Source organism: Procambarus clarkii, chromosome 48, assembly GCF_040958095.1.
Source record: "Procambarus clarkii isolate CNS0578487 chromosome 48, FALCON_Pclarkii_2.0, whole genome shotgun sequence".
Classification (NCBI taxonomy): domain Eukaryota; kingdom Metazoa; phylum Arthropoda; class Malacostraca; order Decapoda; family Cambaridae; genus Procambarus; species Procambarus clarkii.
In genome coordinates, this window is record NC_091197.1 from 3652842 (window position 1) to 3669592 (window position 16751).

Consider the following 16751-nt stretch of genomic DNA (forward strand, 5'->3'; position numbering starts at 1 on the left):
ATTCGTATCAATGACAGGTATATAGTGTAGGGCCACAAGAGTGTAAATAGAGAGGGTGGCGGGGGGGGGGGTAATACGTCATTCATATACAACTGAAGTCTATATTGACTATTGTATGAATTGTATTTTTATAAGTATAATTATTAGTTGCGTTTTTAATATTCGTTTGATTATTTTCGATCTGCCTACACTCAATTCTTTGTTAATATAAAAACAATAGTACTAATTGTATTAGTAGTTATAGTAGGAGTATAATAATATTAACATAGTATAATAATAATTATTCATATTTACAATATTATTATTATTAATATTATATGCTTTAATAATGTTTAATGTTTAAGATACGTTCCAAGTATCGTTCTTCTCATACATAATTAGTTGTCTTGATTTAACAGTTACTGTTTCAGTTCCTGGTTCATATATCATTTCTTAAGCTATCAAAGTCTAAGTCTCTAATTTCCTAAGTTATCAAAGTCTAAGTCTCTAATTTCCTAAGCTATCAAAGTCTAAGTCTCTAATTTCCTAACCTATCAAAGTCTAAGTCTCTCTTTACCTGTAAAATGAATGTAGGTTTAAAACTTCAAGTGCAGCTTCCATAGATCTTTTTTATGTAATGAATTAGCATTAAATATGATTATTGTTAATCCCAGCAAACACACAACACAACTGCAGCGTGGTTGCAAAAGTTGTTGCAAAGTCAAACAAAAAAATAACTTTGTGGTTATGTTGCGCGTTTGTTTGGATATTGTAAATTTCTAAGGTTATTTCTAAGAGGCTTTATTTCTGAGCTACACGAGAGAGAGAGTGTAGCTGTCTGTACCATGTATTGCGTCTCTGTAATCTGTGAAACAATGCAAGTAAAATAAACTCAATTTATGTAAAAAATTAAAATATATATTGTTTAATTTATTCCATTTGTCTCCATAGGGCAATGTATTTGATTATGCTAATAATTAAGGGAGTTATTTTTTGCTTTTCTTTCTAGCTATTAAGATGAATGACTGTAGATAAGCATTCATATGATGCATTCACACATGATTTTATTTTTACATTACTGTACACATAATTCTGATTAAACATTCCTATATGCATGACTGTATCTTAACATAAACACACGACTATCTAAACATTTGTATATGCATGATTGTATCTAAACATATATATGCGCAAGACTGTCTCTAAACATTTATGCATGACTATAACCAGACATTTGCACATGACTTTATTTAGACATTTATGAATAACTGTATTTAATTTCAATGTGCATGACTGTGTTTAAACATTCCTAAACACATGATTTTATTTAAACATTCCTTTATAATAATAATTAATAATTCATTGTGCCGGGGGGCAGGAAGCCAAAGTGTATTCATTTACGTTTTGGCTATATATCTATAGGTATCTATATATATCTATATCTATAGATATATCTATCTATAGTAGATATCTAGGTCATAGGCTGAATTACTGACCTCGCCCAGGATGCCACAACCCCACAACAAGCTGACTTAACTCCTGGCTACCTACTCACTGCTAGGTGAACAGAGACATTAGGTAAATGGAAATGTGCCCAATCATTTCTGTCCCGTTCTGGATTCGAACCCAGAATTTTCGATTGTGCGTTGAGAACGAAGCCGACTGTACTACTGGCACCCCAGATACAGTTATATGCATGACTGTACTACTGGCACCCCAGATACAGTTATATGCATGACTGTACTACTGGCACCCCAGATACAGTTATATGCATGACTGTATTTTAACATTCCTAAACACATGAATGTATTTAAACAGTCCTATGTACATGACTATTTAAACATTCCTATACGCATAACTGTATTTAAACATTCAAACATCTCGTGAATGAGTAGTTAACAACACAAAATGGTGCTTAATAACATTTAAACATCGTCAAACAACAACAAACAAATGTATAATGAAAATATTTTGTTTCACAGCGACCAATTTACTGTCACAGGAAATTAGAGTTACAAAAATACAGCAGTGACCAATTTTTATTTAATACATTAAATTTTATAGTATGATTTATATTACTAATGAAAAGTGAAATATTATCTAATAATAAAATAGATGTAAGTAATACAATATAGAATAACAACATATCACTGTGATATAACTTATAATGTATGGGCAAAATGTTTATTTAAATAACTCCATATTAAACGAAAACACAATATTATTATTAATAATAATTAATGAGTAATTATTCAGATGGATTACGGAGTTATATTAAATTATTGATTATATGGCCAAGATCCGTTTTCTATTCCTCGCATCAGGCTATCTCGCCAGTGGTAAGAAAATTATTTTAGTTATATGCATGATATAACATGATATGACAAGGTATTTCAATACCTTGTATGGTTTCTTTTGGCTCAGTGTGTGTGTTGATTCGCAGGCGTCTCAGGTTGAACCTCGCGTCTTTCAAATAAATAAATAAATAAATAAATATTTAAAGATAACTAATATTTATGAAAAATATAGTAATACATGCAGACATGATTATATATTGCTGGCAAAATTATATTTCCTTAGAATGAACAGTTCTTAGCAATTGAAGAAAACCTTCAAGTTTCGAATGGTATTTGAGACATCAAAGCGCAGTTCGGAAACTGGATTTGTTTGTGGTTGAATTAATTATTTGCGTTCTTGACGGCATTGAAGACGTCTTCAGCGTTCAGTTCGCCACAGTCGAGGAAGACAGTACAGGAGGTGATCAAAACAATGGAATCTCCTGCCAACACGTGATATTTCCTCGTAATCCTGGTCATAGTGTAGTCGGGAAATGGTTGACAAATCCCAGTAATGAGCTGTTGTGTGTGACGGGATCCCTGGGAAGGCACAGTGACCTGATTATCTTCATGGCCTCGCGTCTGCCAGGAGTAAACAGCTGGCCTACCCTACAAGATGGTGAGTAGCCTCCTCCCTGGGTGTTGTTATCAACCCGTCCTCGACTCAAGTCCATTACATCCAGCGGTCGACCCCACAGACGCATTCATAAATTTTAATATGCTCTTCATTCAAAACGGGAATTTTCTCAAGTATAAATTAATATTATAATATATTAGCATATTGTGCATATATAGGCATAGGTTAGGTTAGGTGTTTAGGTTCTGTTGTTGGCGATTATTTGTATTTGTAGTACGTGGGTGAAGCATTTATAGCGTTGTGATTCGAACAAAATTCGTCAGTGAAACACTTGTTCTGGATATGTTCGAACGTCAGCAGTTGTGAGTCGTGTGTAAACCGCTTTTCATTCATAAACAGGGGGTTTGGCGGGTACATGGAATCACTTTTGGATCTTTGTTTGGAGGACGGGCTGGTTGTTATGGTTGAGTTAACGGGTTGTGAAGCATACATACATATACTCAGCTTCTCGGTGTACATTCTCAGAGAGTTTATTAAGGACTTGAACTATGTTCAAGACTGAGTTGTATTTGATGGATGGTCAGGAAGCGTTTGAGCTGGCTTTAATAACCCTCCAGGGGCCTTAAGCCCCACACTACACCAAACTGGTTACCGACGTGGATATACATTCTCTTGATTGCCAGGGTTTGCTGTATAGATATACATAAGACTGCTGTATTTTCAGCAACCTGCCCAAATAGAACGTCGTATTTTGACGAATACTCTACACACGGCTAAAAATCGTCGTACTAGAAAATGGAAGCGGCTCGCGAAATTGACATATTGCCCCGTTTTCTGTTTTGGGTCCTCTGGTAGGTTAGTATAAAGGCACTTTAGCACGACAGTTTCTTGACGTTAGGAAACCTTAGGAAGGTACGTTGTCTTCAGACTGTATCTTAATAATAAAAAGGAATTATTTGGCAATTTTATTGAAATCGAACCAGCATAGGGGGGTCATTAACCCTTTCTTTCCCTCGTGTTCTCCAAATAAGGCACGCACGCGGTTGACCAATCAACGGCTGTACATCAACCGCGGTAGCCCTATGTAATGAACACTGTACCACAGAACTTCTTCACCAAAGAAACAAAAACCTAATTCCCCTCAGGAATTTCTACCCTGTTATTTGCAACGCAATCTGCAACCGCTACAGGGGTAGATGGATCAACCAGTCCTTTTTAAAATTACATCCCTTTTCGCTCGTACGCGCGCTATGGCCAAAAATGGACGTAATTTGAAATGAAATCGGCTCACGAAAGTGACGTACTGTCCCGTTTTCTGTTTTGAGTCCTTCGGCTTACTCGGTTAGGTTAGGAGAGGAAACTTTCCATTAACGGTTTTCATGACGTTTTGAAACCTTAGGAGAACTTTCTGCCCTTCTAACCTACCAGAGGACCCTTAACTTGCTGTTGTAGGAAAAAAATGCAAAATTTACTTTCAATTGTTGTTCATTTTCAAATTACGTCCATTTTCGGCCGTACTGGCAAACGGCCAAATTCAGACGTAATTTGTAAGAGAACAGGTTTGATGGATAGCTATTTAGAATAGCAAATTGTGTGCTATTTAGTATAGTCTCTCCCTGTGGCCGCCTCCACCCTCCCACCTCTCTGGCTAGAGGGAGGATTGAACATACACGATGAACTCTTTTTAAACACTGAATGGAACAAAGACCTTGACAATTGGTTATCCGTCAATTGGTTATTGGCGAAACCAGTACATCATTCCTGGATCATGTCGTCTTTGTTAATACTTATACACTTTATGAGCCCCGAACCACTACGAGGTTGTTGATAACAATTACAACCACGGCTTGTGATGTTGGAAAACCTGACACCATTTACTAATATTAAATACAATAAGCAGGTAATATTGCTGCTGGGTTGTATACACAAATTAACACAGAAAATGTTGCCTGAAGTGGAATGTTCCGTCAATAGAAGACGGGATATCATTGCCACGTCGTTATTAAATTCGCCAGCTATTCTGCTGGGAATTGTTCTTAATACCGCAGTCTTTGAACTTTTAACATCATAAAAACATCTTATTTGAATTAACTTAATTATCAGTACCAAAATAGAGTAAATGTGACCTGTCTACCAATTACTGACATCTGGACAAAGAGAGCCAGGGCGTCAGTGGTAAGAGGTAAGCCATTGTTGCTTGACCAGAGTCACTGGCGTAAATTTAGCTCCTATAATTCTCCTTTGGACAGCTGTGTCACAGGATTAAAGTGCTTCTGTTATCGACACGCAACTAAGTCAACTATAAGGGAAGTGTATCACCGAAACCCGTTTATTATCTAATCCTTTCTGGCCAGTTAATGTTAGGTAGATATAGGGCGAACCGGTTAGCATGCACGAAGCGACTCAACCCAGGTAATTACTCATTGGTCCTTATCTTATAAATAATATACCAATATTTCCTCTCACATAGCTACCATATATATAGGATTCCGGCTTTACAGCAAGTGCCCTTTGACAGAAACAATTGAAGAGGAAGCAAGAATTAATCTTCTAACACCAGTACCTGGGTGGTGATGGTAGCCTCAACCACAAGGATTATTTGGTGACATTATCCTTGTTTATACCTGGCGGACCAGGCCTACCATACAGTAAGATAAGACCTCTCAATTTCATTACTAATATCAGTAGTTTACAACTGTATTTTGATTGGCTGCATATATATAAATTTAATATAAACTCCCCTCATAATGTGCAAGGAGTCGATTTGTGAGAATATTGCAGAAATACAGTCCGTTAAACCTCATACAAATTGCTATCGAAATATGTAAATTAACGTAAATATAAACATATATAAATTCATTTAAATTGAGAAAATATAAATCTCACAGGTCGGTTCCCCCACATGTGACGTTCCCATCCTCGTCAAGCTTAGTCATCTAAACAACGCCGCTATGATTAAGGAAAGATGTAGAGGTTTCGTAAACAGGTGTGTGTAAATAACCACTCCTAGGTTGGCGCACCTTTCTATAATTACCTATTTCACTAACACCTAGATATTGACTGTAAACTAATAATTTTCAAATTGTCCCTTGTATGGTGCTGTATTGGTGTATTGTCCTTGTATGATGTTGTCTTAGTGTATTGTTCTTGTATGGTGTAATCTTGATATATTGTCCTTGTATCTTCTTATCTTGAGGTTATCTTAAGATGACTTCGGGGCGTAGCGTCAATACACCATACAAGGTCAATGTATGGTGTTGTCTTAGTATATTGTACAGGTGTGTCTCACTCAAGGGTGCAGGTTACAGGTGAGTCTCACTCAAGGGTACAGGTTACAGGTGTGTCTCACTCAAGGGTGCAGGTTACAGGTGTGTCTCACTCAAGGGTGCAGGTTACAGGTGTGTCTCACTCAAGGGTGCAGGTTACAGGTGTGTCTCACTCAAGGGTGCAGGTTACAGGTGTGTCTCACTCAAGCGTGCAGGTTACAGGTGTGTCTCACTCAAGGGTACAGGTTACAGGTGAGTCTCACTCAAGGGTACAGGTTACAGGTGAGTCTCACTCAAGGGTACAGGTTACAGGTGTGTCTCACTCAAGGGTGCAGGTTACAGGTGTGTCTCACTCAAGGGTGCAGGTTACAGGTGTGTCTCACTCAATGGTGCAGGTTACAGGTGTGTCTCACTCAAGCGCGCAGGTTGCAGGTGTGTCTCGCTCAAGCGTGCAGGTTACAGGTGTCTCTCACTCAAGCGTGCAGGTTACAGGTGTGTCTCATTCAAGCGTGCAGGTTACAGGTGTGTCTCATTCATGCGTGCAGGTTACAGGTGTGTCTCATTCATGCGTGCAGGTTACAGGTGTCTCTCATTTATGCGTGCAGGTTACAGGTGTGTCTCACTCAAGGGTGCAGGTTACAGGTGTGTCTCACTCAAGCGTGCAGGTTACAGGTGTGTCTCACTCAAGGGTACAGGTTACAGGTGAGTCTCACTCAAGGGTACAGGTTACAGGTGAGTCTCACTCAAGGGTACAGGTTACAGGTGTGTCTCACTCAAGGGTGCAGGTTACAGGTGTGTCTCACTCAAGGGTGCAGGTTACAGGTGTGTCTCACTCAATGGTGCAGGTTACAGGTGTGTCTCACTCAAGCGCGCAGGTTGCAGGTGTGTCTCGCTCAAGCGTGCAGGTTACAGGTGTCTCTCACTCAAGCGTGCAGGTTACAGGTGTGTCTCATTCAAGCGTGCAGGTTACAGGTGTGTCTCATTCATGCGTGCAGGTTACAGGTGTGTCTCATTCATGCGTGCAGGTTACAGGTGTCTCTCATTTATGCGTGCAGGTTACAGGTGTGTCTCACTCAAGGGTGCAGGTTACAGGTGTGTCTCACTCAAGCGTGCAGGTTACAGGTGTGTCTCACTCAAGGGTACAGGTTACAGGTGAGTCTCACTCAAGGGTACAGGTTACAGGTGAGTCTCACTCAAGGGTACAGGTTACAGGTGTGTCTCACTCAAGGGTGCAGATTACAGGTGTGTCTCACTCAAGGGTGCAGGTTACAGGTGTGTCTCACTCAATGGTGCAGGTTACAGGTGTGTCTCACTCAAGCGTGCAGGTTACAGGTGTGTCTCACTCAAGCGTGCAGGTTACAGGTGTGTCTCACTCAAGCGTGCAGGTTACAGGTGTGTCTCACTCAAGGGTGCAGGTTACAGGTGTCTCTCACTCAAGCGTGCAGGTTACAGGTGTGTCTCACTCAAGCGTGCAGGTTACAGGTGTGTCTCACTCAAGCGTGCAGGTTACAGGTGTCTCACTCAAGCGTTATCTAGTAGTACAACTGGTCCGCTAGCTGTCATTAGTGGTCTCGTGATGTTATCCAGTACAATAACTGATGCCTTACGTGATCCTGGTGCTCTTCTGATGCAATCTAGTTAAAAAACTGGTTCACTTGGTGACCTTAGTGATCTGGTGATGTTAAATTTACCAGGAATTTACCTGCGGACCACTAACACTCTAGTGGTCTTGACGAGGACAGGAAGCCGGCGGCCTGTCATAGGTCCTCCCCCCATTTGCCCTGATTATTTTTTTCCTGCTGGATTTTAAAATTTAACAGTTTTGGTATTTACGGCTCCGGTGGTTGGGTTGTAACCATGTGGGAGATGACAAGCATCTTCTGTTGTCAGGTCTACATTGTGGCTTGTTGAGCTTAAAGCCGTTGCTCCTTGTTTATGTCTCGTCTGACTTCTTGAAGAAATTGGCTTGATCAACATCCTTCAAATTATTCCGCGTTTTAAAAGTTTCGATGAGATCTGCCCTGTCATGCCTGACTTGAGGCGTTGTTTGTTAGCCCTGTGGGCCTCAACCGTTCCTGGTACGTGAGTTGACTTGGTTCTGGAATGATTTTTGTTGCCCGGTGTTGCACTTTCTCTGGAGCAGTTGTCTCCGTCTGTAGATGTGGTCTCCGTGCTTGCGTGCAGCACTCCAAATGGGGCAACATCAGAGTTTTATACAACTGAATCACTACCTATTTTTTTTCTTGAAGTCAAAGGTACGCTTGACTACAGGTGTGTATTCGGTGTAATACTTGTCCTACCTTAAGTGCTTTGTTAGCCTTTTTTGACTGCTGTTCCAACCTGTTGTGCAACTTTCAGTGATTGGCCGACTTAAACTCTAAGATCCTTTTCTTCGTCAATCTGCTGTAAGGTAATGTTGTTACATGAGTTGTTATGTCCCACATACAAGGTCTTGCATTTTTGTTTTATTAAAAAAGCATTTGCCAATCTTTTTATTATTTGCGTAATTCATGTTGTAAAGCTTTGTAAGGCTTCAACATCATTATCATTTCCCACTTTACCATAAATCTTTGAGTCATCTGCAAATCTGATGATCTGGTTTTCAATATTCTCCTCTATGTCACTGATGAATATGACAAAAAGGGGTTGGCCCCAAAATGGACCACTGTGGTACCCCATTTACCACACTTCTCCAGTCAGATTCATTCTCATTTACCACTACTCTTTGTTTTAACCATTGTTTTAGCCATTCTGTTATTATACCATTTATTCCATGTGCCTGTAATTTTTTTGTCAGTCTCGTGTGGTAATTTATCAAAGGCTTCAGCAAAATCCATGTATAGTACATCCACGGGAAGTCCTTTGCGTGAGTCTCCTGCGTGAGGCACAAGTCTCATAAACTCTCATAGTTAATACTAAGCAGTTGTGTCAGAGTTCGTGCACAACCCTTAGCAACAGCCGGTCGGTCGAGCGGACAGCACGCTGGACTTGTGATCCTGTGGTCCTGGGTTCGATCCCAGGCGCCGGCGAGAAACAATGGGCAGAGTTTCTTTCACCCTATGCCCCTGTTACCTAGCAGTAAAATAGGTATCTGGGTGTTAGTCAGCTGTCACGGGCTGCTTCCTGGGGGTGGAGGCCTGGTCGAGGACCGGGCCGCGGGGACACTAAAAAGCCCCGAAATCATCTCAAGATAACCTCAAGATAACATGTTGGCCTGAAGTGGTGTGGTGTTCAATAAAACCCCGCAACACTTGCCTATCATTCAGGTGGCTGTTTGTTGTTGGGCGAACACACATTTGGTGAAAGGAAGCGTGGCCCCAACTATTTCTGTACCGTCCGGGAATCGAACCCCGGGATCCACAGTTGTGAGCTAGGAAGAAGCCATCTGTGGCGCTTCATAAGTAGTTGTTCTCGTCTGCTGGTGCCTCCAAGAATGATGGCTGTCGTAAAATTGTCTGAAAGTTGTTTATTTTTTTTGGGGGGGCAAGGGATGAACCCCTTTTGTTTTTCACAGTTAGTGCAGTTGGGTTTAAGTGTCGTCGCGTGTGCAACAGACTCTCTCTCTCTCAGTCTCTCACACCCAGCAGGGGAGGGTGCTGTGGGGCTCCTGGAACCTTCATTTAGCATTTTCATCCCCATTGGCGGCGTCCGACGCCGGTAAATAATTTTTCTTGATATTCTCGGCAGCGTTTTCAAGGATGACAAATCCAGCTGTGCTGGAGAGTGATCTCATACGAGGAGAGCTGTAGCGGTGTAATACTTGTCTTAAGCAGCGTGACGCTGCTGTCAGACATCGTTGAGTATATACGGCATCAGCGGGTAGGCGGTTCCATAGATTTATGACCCCTGTGGGTGAAAACAACCTCTATGGATGGGCATTATAGGGTTTGTTATGGCTTGTATTGGCACTCGTTCTTCCCTGTCAGACGCTCCAGAGCAAAGCAAGAGGAAAATTTGACTTGAAGGTTTGGAATGAGGAATGATGGATTTAGAGGTGCGTTGTTTTATGTTCAAGAGCATTATGGTGATTTGTCTGAGCTTATTTCCCATTATGAGGAAAGGAAGCCCGTTAAGCCCATCAAGACCACTCCCTTGGCTAACCACTGACCGCCAAGATGCTGACCACAACAATTGCCTAACCTCCAGTGTCTGTTTTGGTGAACAGTTGCACCAGTTGTCAGGAGTGGAATTGCCTCGTTGGCCACCAGGGGGATCGAATGTGCTCGCCTGACCTGCCAGTTGCTACCTGGAGTTGCCAGGGGGCGGGTGCAGTTTGGCGTGTCGGCGCCATGGCCCCCCCCCCTCCCCCCTGTTGTGCGTGCCCAGTCTATAGGCCTCGAGTTTTCTGCTCGAGCGGGATATTCTGAGGTGGGATTGGTACTGTGTGACATGCTGTGGGTCCCTGTGGGGGATGTTTATGGCGTTGAGCTGGTGACTGCCCGTAGGGTGATTGTTAAACTAACGACGGAGGAGGTGTATAGGGCGTTTTTACGTCGTTACGAGGGGCGGACCTTGCCCCGGCTCGAAGGTGCAGGCACTGTGACTGTCTCTGATCGCAGTGGTGCCGCCGTCACGTATGTAAGCGTGCATGGGGTGCCCCTGGAGTTTCCAGAGGGGCTGCTGAGGCGTTATTTCTGCCAGTTTAGGGCGGTCGTCAGTGTGTGGTTGCACCTGCTCTCCTCGGGTCCGCTTAAGGGTGTGCGGTCAAATATTCGCACCCTAGGAATGAGGCTGCGGGCGGACATTTCATCTCAAGTGAAGCTTCTGGGGTGTTCTGTTCGGGTGTTTTATGCTCGTCAACCCTGTAAGTGTTACCGTTGTAGCCTCTTGGACCATCAGGCTGCTGGGAGCTCTGAACCTGCCGTCGCGCCCGTCAACCTCTTCCGTGAGGAGGATTTCCCGCCGCTCCCTGTGGAGGAGGATTCGGTGGCTGTGGATGTGGACGACTCTTTGGCTGCTGCCGTGTCCTTCTACCTTTGTCCTTTATAACTTTGTGCCTTTGTCCTTTATAACTTTGTGCCTTTGTCCTTTATACCTTTGTGCCTTTGTCCTTTATACCTTTGTGCCTTTGTGATTATTGTAATCTGTTTGCCTTACGCATGCTTGCCTGTTCGCTTAAACTTCAGCGACACGTCTTGCACTGTTCTTTTTCTACTATCTTGCATTGTGTTTGGTTCTTGTTGTCGGCCCTTCAGGCCGGTATTTAGTGTATTTCTTTGTTTTGTGCTTTTGTATTTGTGTGTTGTTTGTTCTTGTTTTATTGTATTTATTCGCATGTACGCATGTAAAAAAAAGAGAGTTGTCAGGAGCTGCTCACTAGGTTGAGCAAGACTACGTAGACTTGCTCAGTCAGGGAAATCTAACTGGGTTTCAGTTGTTTGTTAGAGACAGTGAGGGAGACAGTGAGGGAGTGAGTGACGGAGTGAGTGAGTGGAGCAACATTAACATGTATGCACCACTATTCATTATTCACTCCAGCTAAAAAAGTGTTAAAGTCGGTGAGAGAGAGGGAGAGGGGGAGGGGGAGGGGGAGGGGGGGAGGGAGGGAGAGAGACATACGAGCCTCACACCTCCCAACTCCAATCAAAACTTGTGTTACTTCAGAAACACAACACCATCGTAAAGTTGGTTTCCTTTTGTTTTTTCCTGATTCCTGGACAAAAACTTCCCCGTACGCCTTTCCTATTCTCATCTACTCGTATGACCCCAACCTGGCTTGCTAGAACCAACAGTGTGGTGAATCAAGGCTGTGTAATTATCAGAGGATATTCTAAGCCCGTAGGAAAATTATAAGTGTAGTGTATCGAACACTCGTGAGGCTCCGAGTCCTCATGCGCCTGTGTCGATTAATCCTGTTATCCGGAAGCTTTGTCGATTAATCCTGTGATCCGGAAGCTTTGTCGATTAATTCTGTGATCCGGAAGTTTTGTCGATTAATCCTGTGATCCGGAAGTAATTTTCCCAGTAATTCTCTGTAAACCAAAAGTTTTCCGTGTACGAAATTACCTGCCGTCCTCTGAAGACGCTGATCACATGAATATTATCTAATTATGCGTCATACAATTTAACATTATCATAACTAATTTGCGTAACAGAACAGACGAGATTAAACTCCCGCGACCGTCAATGGGAGACATATAAAATCTAGAAAATATTGCCAAGGCGAACCTGACAGATGCGATCGTTTTTTGTCTTGGATCCACCAATTGCGGCCCGCGTAGGGAAGATGTCTGATGGGCGTCTGTTTACGACTCTCGCCTTCTTCCTCCACCGCCGATCAGATTACATAAAATGTCTGAAATACTGATGGTCATAGGAAGCGTCCCCCACAATGTGTAGGCTAGGGGAAGTGTTTCGTCCTCTACAGTGTGTAGGCCTGGAGTAGTGTAGCGTCCCCCACAGTGTGTAGGCCAGGGGTAGTGTAACGTCCCCCACAGTGTGTAGGCCAGGAGTAGTGTAGCGTCCTCAATGGTGCGTAGGCCAGGTGAAGTGTAGTGTCCTCTACAGTGTGTAGGCCAGGGGTAGTGTAGCGTCCCCCACAGTGTGTAGGCCAGGGGTTGTGTAGCGTCCTCCACAGTGTGTAGGCCAGGGGTACTGAAGCGTCCCACATTGTGTGTAGGCCAGGGGTAGTGTAGCGTCTCCCACAGTGTGTAGGCCAGAGGCAGTGAATCGTCCTCCACAGTATGTAGGCCAGGGATAGTGTAGCGTTCCCCACAGTGTGTAGGCCAGGAGAAGTGTAGCTTCACCCACAGTGTTTAGGCCAGGGGTAGTGTAGCGTCGCTCACAGTGTTTAGGCCTGGTTGATGGGGTTCTGGGAGTTCTTCTACTCCCCAAGCCCGCCCCGAGGCCAGGCTTGACTTGTGAGAGTTTGGTCCACTAGGCTGTTGCTTGGAGCGGCCCGCAGGGCCACATACCCACCACAGCCCGGTTGGTCCGGCACTCCTTGGAGGAATAAATCTAGTTTCCTCTTGAAAATGTCTACGGTTGTTCCGGCAATATTTCTTATGCTCGCTGGTAGGACGTTGAACAACCGGGGACCTCTGATGTTTATACAGTGCTCTCTGATTGTGCCTATGGCACCTCTGCTTTTCACTGGTTCTATTCTGCATTTTCTTCCATATCGTTCACTCCAGTACGTTGTTATTTTACTGTGTAGATTTGGTACTTGGCCCTCCAGTATCTTCCAGGTGTATATTATTTGATATCTCTCTCGTCTTCTTTCTAGTGAGTACATTTGGAGGGCTTTGAGACGATCCCAATAATTTAGGTGCTTTATCGCGTCTATGCGTGCCGAATATGTTCTCTGTATTCCCTCTATTTCAGCAATCTCTCCTGCTCTGAAGGGGGAAGCGAGTACTGAGCAGTACTCAAGACGGGACAACACAAGTGACTTGAAGAGTACAACCATTGTGATGGGATCCCTGGATTTGAAAGTTCTCGTAATCCATCCTATCATTTTTCTGGCTGTCACAATATTTGCTTGGTTATGCTCCTTAAACGTTAGGTCGTCAGACATTATTATTCCCAAATCCTTTACATGCTGTTTTCCTACTATGGGTACATTTGATTGTGTTTTGTACTCTATATTATGTTTAAGGTCCTCATTTTTACCGTAAATTGTACCTGGAATTTATCGCTGTTAAACATCATGTTGTTTTCCGATGCCCAGTCGAAAACTTTATTAATATCAGCTTGAAGTTTTTCAATGTCTTCTTTGCCAATGCTTTGCTCCCTCCTTTGTGTAGAGGGGCTATGTCTGCTACTTTAAGTGCATCTGGTATCTCCCCCGTGTCCACGCTCTTCCTCCACACTATACTGAGTGCCTGTGCTACTGGCACTTTGCATTTCTTTATAAATATTGAATTCCATGAGTCTGGACCTGGGGCCGAGTGCATGGGCATGTTTTCAATTTCTCTTTCAAAATTTAGTGCGCTCGTGTTGATATCAGTTATATTTACAGGGGTTTGAATATCCCGCATAAAGAAATTGTCTGGATCTTCCACTTTCATGTTGTTTATTGGAGTGCTAAACATGTCCTCATACTGCTTTTTTAGGATTTCACTAATTTCTTTGTCATCCTCCGTGTATGAACCTTCACTTGTACGAATAGGTCCAATACTGGCAGTGGTTTTTGCTTTTGATTTCTTATATGTGAAGAAATATTTTGGATTTTTCTTTATTTCCTGAATTGCTTTCTGCTCTAACTGCCTTTCTTCAGTTTCATATGAGTGTTTCAATTTCCGCTCGATTTCTTCAATCTCCCTATTTAAATTATTCCTTCTTTGACGGGAAATTAATGTCTGCATAAGCAGTTCCGTTATTTTTTTCTGCGTTTATAGTGTCGTCTGCGTTCTCTTTCTACGTTGGATCTCTTTCTGGCTTACCTCAAAGGAACATGTTTCAGACAGACTTAATACGCTTCCGAAGTCAGTTTTTCCATTCCTTCTGTAGGACTTGTATTACTTAGAACAGTTTCCCATGGAATGTTTGTAAGTTCCCTGTTTATTATCTCCCAGTCTATCCTTTTATTATTAAAATTGAATTTACTGAATAGCCCCTCTCGCTTTATCAACGTTTTAGGTCTATTCTGTGTATTGATGGTCGTTTGCACTTCAATGAGCTTGTGATCTGAGTATGTGGTATCTGATATCGTAATGTCTCTGATAATGTCTTCATTGTTCGTAAAGACTAGATCTAGAATATTTTCATTTCTCGTTGGCTCCGATATCTGCTGATTGAGTGAAAATTTGTCACAGAATCTAAGTAGTTCTCTAATCTACGGTTGGTTAGGTCCCGATAGATTTCCTGGTATAATATTATTGTTTGCTATTCTGCACCTGAGACTAGGCAAGTTGAAGTCACTTAGGAAGGTAATATCAGGTATCGGGTTCTTCAAATTATCAAGGCTATTCTCTATTTTGTTTATCTGTTCTGTGAATTCCTCAGCCGTTGCATCTGGCGGTTTGTATATTAGAATAATCACTAAATTTATTTTCTCTATTTTTAATCCCAGTACCTCTACCACCTCATTTGAAACGTTAAGGAGCTTCGAGCATACAAGGTCTTCCCTAATATACAGACCCACTCCTCCATGTGACCTAATTTTCCTATCACACCTGTATAGGTTATATCCAGGAATCCAGATCTCACTGTCTAAGAATTCCCCTGCATGGGTTTCTGTGAAAGCTCCAAATACTGCATTTGACTCCGTGAGGAGGCCATTTATGAACTGTACTTTGTTGTTTGTTCTTGTTTTCAGTCCTTGTATGTTGGCAAAGATGAATGAGGTTACTCTATTAGTGATAGTTTGACTGGGAGACTTTTTCGGCAAGACCATTATGCGTGGACATAATGAGTTTGTTCTGACCAGTACTGATTGTTGTAGGGCAGTTGTCTGTCGTAGTTGTAGTTCCCTTTCGGTGTGTAATTGTATCTGTAATTCTGGAATGCAAGTGGATCTGGCATCCAGTTCCATACACTCTCCGTGCTCCTCCTTTTGAATTCTCTTTCGGTGTGGTATAAAAAATTTATAGTTTCCTCCAAATTCATTATCCTGCTTGCCACTCTTTATGTAGCGTTCCGTGCCTTTCACGTGAGAGTGTGGGCAACTGAGGTTATAGCATTTTCTGTCCTCCAGTGAGGTTTGGCACATGTCAGGATGGAAAAACCTACATATTGATCCAAATCGACACTCGCCTTTCCTAAACATATTTAAACATTTTTTGGGATGTTGGTAACTGCATTCTAATCCTTTCTTATTACCAGCATATCTATGTCTGCATATGCCCTTTGCATAAAATTTGCATAAGTCTGTCCTGTTCTGAATTGCTCTATCGGGAACCGTCGTAGCGTCTGTACCTATCGAGCTGTCAGTGCTGTCTGTTACACTTTCTAGTTTACCGTCATCTACATCCTGGCCTACTGAGTCAGAGTTTACAACTTCCTGAGTTTCAGCCTCAGTTTCATCCCTGACTATAGCCTCCGCCCCTGGTATATTAGAATTATTGTTGTTCCTTTCCCACTCCTTCTGGATGGCTGGTAGGCTTCCAATGAACGATGTTTTCCGTTCATGCGTCATGTTATCTAGAAGGTTTTTTAGGATATTCCAAGCTGGCAGGTCATTTTTACACACCCAAAGCTAGTGGCCAGCTCTCAGTGCCGTAGTGTTACTCACTCCTGTACAAGCCGAATGAAATCTACTCTTACAGATATAACATTCAATTCCCGTTGCCTTCGCCTTTAAGGAGATGTTACAGTGGCCACAAATTTGTTTATTTACTCCCATTTTGCCTTGTTTTGTTGTATATATCTATATATTTATAATATTATATCTATACCGTATATTTGTAACAATATATATGTTTATTTGTTCTACTGTATGGTCAGTACTTATCGTAGGGTGGAGGGTGAGGGTCCCAGAGGCTGTACAGTTGACACGGTGTTGTCCCAGGCCGCGGCTGGAGGCCCTCAGGTGCCAGTTACTTGGGTTATAACACTGATATATTAATTCGCCTGTATTACAATAAGGGATTTTCTGCTTTATTTCCGACTTGCAATAGTATTCACTTCTCTATTACTAATTTATCGATCCAC

The 16751-nt window shown here is 42.3% G+C and overlaps 1 protein-coding gene across 1 annotated transcript in view; it reads left to right on the plus strand.

Moving 5' to 3' along the window:
• The first annotated feature begins 2719 nt into the window (after positions 1-2719).
• LOC123764687 (uncharacterized) overlaps positions 2720-16751 on the plus strand; it is a 58346-nt gene continuing 44314 nt past the window's right edge. Inside the window, exon 1 of the mRNA XM_069302483.1 lies at positions 2720-2934. The gene's annotated coding sequence lies outside the window, so the exon portion shown is untranslated. The remainder of the gene's footprint in view (positions 2935-16751) is intronic.